The sequence below is a fragment of the Lactuca virosa genome, chromosome 9, assembly GCF_052849685.1.
Source record: "Lactuca virosa cultivar CGN04683 chromosome 9, Lactuca_virosa_CGN04683_v6, whole genome shotgun sequence".
Lineage (NCBI taxonomy): Eukaryota > Viridiplantae > Streptophyta > Magnoliopsida > Asterales > Asteraceae > Lactuca > Lactuca virosa.
The window spans coordinates 206,237,011-206,240,858 of NC_136434.1; the positions used below are offsets into that span (position 1 = coordinate 206,237,011).

Here is a 3,848-nt window from a genome sequence, read left to right on the forward strand (position 1 = left end):
CGATATTGCCAACAATACCTGATAATAACAATAGTTTATGAATAATCAGAAAAATAATAATAAATAATATTGAAAAAATCATTTAATAACAAATATGTACACAACGTAGTAAACCATCCTCTCAAATTCTTGACTTTTATTTTGAAAATAGCTTTGACTTAACATAATAAATAAACTTTAAATATAGCTAAGCAAAGTGATCTTATAACAATATAATAATAATAAAATGAAAAAATAAAAAAGAATAAAAAGAAAACACAGCTCAGTTGCAGAACTTTCATGGTGCTTTCTGCAACACTGACCCAAATCAAAGATACGCTACTCATGAAATAAATGAAATTACTCGTAAATCATTTGACACCAGCTGTTTGAGATTGAATCGAACTGGGTTATATTTTCATCTTGATTCTTTCCAGTTTGATTGTGGGTCCATCCAAGCCAGTTCTTTTGGCAGCCTGGAAAGAGCTGTGTCCACTTCCACCTTTATAATGGAGTTTTCATGGCATCTTCACATCCTACTGAGGCTTTGGTTTTTCTCTCTTCACTTCAACTCCCCTTCATCCAATTCAAACCCTATTTCTACAATTCAACATAAATATTTCTGGGGTTCTTTAGGTTTGCAGGAATTCGACAGTTCTCTCTTCAAATTTTTTGCTTTTTGGGTACCAGATTGGATCACCCAATTGCTTAGTTTCATGAATCTTGAATCTTTAAGGTCCAATTACCTTCTTTTTTGCGACAATTTGGAGTTCCCAACTGCTCATTATCATGAATCTTGATTCATTAAGGTGCAATTAGCTTCTTCTATTTTCTATTAATTTGGAGATTTATCAAGAAAAAATGAGTGTTGTGAATTGGGTATCTTCTGTTATTGTTCTTATATCTTTATATCTTCATCACTCATCATCTGCTTCATTCGTTCCTCCTGATAACTACTTAATTGCTTGTGGTTCTTCACAAAACATCACATTTCTTGGCCAAATTTATCTCCCTGATTCAATTCAATCATCATTTTCCCTAAAAACCGAACAAGATTCGTACTTTATCCAATCGAAATCAACAGTTCCATTACCAATCCACCAATCTGCACGAGTTTTCACTGCCATTTCAACCTACATATTCAATATCCGAAAACAAGGTCGACATTGGATCCGACTCCATTTTTACCCGATTCCAGACCACAACCTTACTTCATCTTCATTCACTGTAGTTACAGAAAACTTCGTCCTCTTGAACAATTACAGTTTCAAAAGCTACACCGGCTCTAAATTCATCTCAAAAGAGTATTCCATCAATGTCACTTCTAACACATTGCTTCTTAACTTTATCCCATCAAACAATTCAATTGCATTCATTAATGCAATCGAAGTCGTTTCAATCCCTGATGAATTAATCCCTGATCAAGCGACAAAATTGTCTCAATCCTCCCCAATTACGGGGCTTTCTGAACTCGCGTTTGAAACTGTTTATCGATTAAACATGGGTGGCCCAAAACTTACACCACAAAACGATACTTTGGGAAGAATTTGGGAAAACGATGAGCAGTATCTTCATGTTAATAGCTCGGCTGCAAATGTCTCCATAACTCCTTCACTCGTGAAGTACCCAGAAAATTTAACGCCTGAAATTGCACCGAATTGGGTGTATGCAACGGGTCAAACATTGGGAGATGCAAAAGTCGCGAATTTGAACTTTAACATCACTTGGGTTCTTCCCGTTGATCCTGATTTCACGTATTTTGTTCGTGTCCATTTCTGTGATATCGTGAGCACGTCTTTGGATACTCTTGTTTTCAATCTGTATATAAATTCTGATAATGCTTTTTCCGATCTGGATTTATCAAGCTTCACGGGAAACCTGGATGTGCCTGTTTACAAAGATTTTGTCACAGTTTCAACAGATTCGAATATTTTATCTGTTAGTGTGGGGCCAGAAGTCGATTCAGAAGACCCAAATGCGATCTTGAATGGTCTTGAAGTTTTAAAGATCAGCAATGGAGCAAAAAGCTTTGACGGGGTTGATCCGGTGGCGAATCTGGTTGTTTCTCAGGCGAACAAGAAGAGGAAGATGGCGGTGGTGATAGGGGCGGTTCTTGCGGCGGCAGTGGCTGTGATTTTTTCCGGGTTGTGTTATTGTTGGGTTTCGGGTCGTGGGTCGAAACCGGTTCATACGAAACCATGGCTTCCACATTCAATCACCATGACAAAGATGTCAACGATTTCTATACCTTCGTGTAATCTTGGAAAAACCTTTAGTTTTCAAGAAATCATGGACGCAACGAATAAATTCAATGAAAAGTTGCTACTTGGAGTTGGTGGTTTCGGGCGGGTTTACAAGGGAACAATGGAAGATGGGACACTTGTTGCGATTAAACGGGGAAACCCACGATCCGAACAAGGTCTCGTGGAGTTTCGAACGGAAATCGAAATGTTATCGAAGCTCCGACACCGTCATCTTGTTTCGCTCATCGGTCACTGCGACGAACGATGCGAAATGATTCTCGTATACGAGTTCATGGCAAATGGCCCTCTCAGGAGCCATTTGTATGGTACAGATCTCCCATCGTTGTCATGGAAACAACGACTGGAGATCTGTATCGGGGCCGCGAGGGGCCTACATTATCTTCACACAGGTGCATCACAGAGTGTGATCCACCGTGATGTGAAGACAACCAATATTCTTTTGGACGAAAATTTCGTCGCAAAAGTTGCCGACTTTGGGTTGTCGAAGGCGGGTCCCGCCATCGACCAGACTCATGTCAGTACTGCTGTGAAGGGTAGTTTTGGATATCTTGATCCGGAATACTTCCGACGACAACAGTTAACCGAGAAATCCGATGTTTATTCGTTTGGGGTTGTTTTGATTGAGGTTTTGTGCGCGAGGCCGGCTTTGAACCCCGTTCTTCCGAGAGATCAAGTGAACATAGCCGAGTGGGGTCTAAAATGGCAAAAAGATGGGAAATTGGATCAAATTATGGATGACAAACTTGTGGGGAAGGTGAATTCTTCATCGTTGAAGAAATACGGTGAGACTGTGGAGAAATGTTTGGAGGAATACGGTGTTGATAGGCCTTCAATGGGTGATGTTCTGTGGAATTTGGAGTATGCATTGCAGCTTGAAGAGACTTCGGCTCTTGTGGAGGTGGAAGATAACAGTATGAATCATATTGAGGGGATCAGGTTGAATCCACTTGAAGGGTTTGATAATAGTGTGAGTATGATTGATGGGGATGAGTTTAGGAGAGGTAATCATGGGGAAGATGGTTCGATAGGTAATGTGTTTTCTCAGATTGTGCATCCACGAGGAAGGTGACTGATAATGGTGATTGAATCGATCATCAATTGTGAAGTTTATGTGGTTGATTAATGTTTCATTCCTGGTATGTAATGGTGAATTCTAATACCGAATATTGAAAATGAACAAAGTTTATGTGGTTGATTAATATTCGAATACCGAATATTGATGGCATGTTATGTTTGGTTATTCGTTTTAAAAATTATAATCGAAATAAGATAACAAAATGGAATAAGGATGCAAAGAAGATAAGAGTGAGTGTGGTTTATTGTTTGAAATTGTAAAATTTGGATTACGAGTTGGTTGAATGTTAAAATATCCAGATTTGTTATAATATACTAATATTACAAAATAATTTATAATTAAAATCTACGGTAAATGTAGAAATTCTTCTTTGTCGTGTATGTTATTTTCTTTAATTCTTGTTCAAAATGGAATTTTTTTATCAAGGTTTTAAAATTGTTAGCGGTACTAAGTTGATCAACAAACGACTAGGGATTTGTCGGTCACTAGTCAAAGACCATAAATTGTAAATTCGTTAAAATTTAAAGTTG

At 38.1% G+C, this 3,848-nt stretch overlaps 1 pseudogene; it reads left to right on the forward strand.

Moving 5' to 3' along the window:
• The first annotated feature begins 298 nt into the window (after positions 1-298).
• On the forward strand, positions 299-3,442 carry LOC145136503 (receptor-like protein kinase THESEUS 1 pseudogene; annotated as a pseudogene).
• The last annotated feature ends 406 nt before the right edge of the window (positions 3,443-3,848 follow it).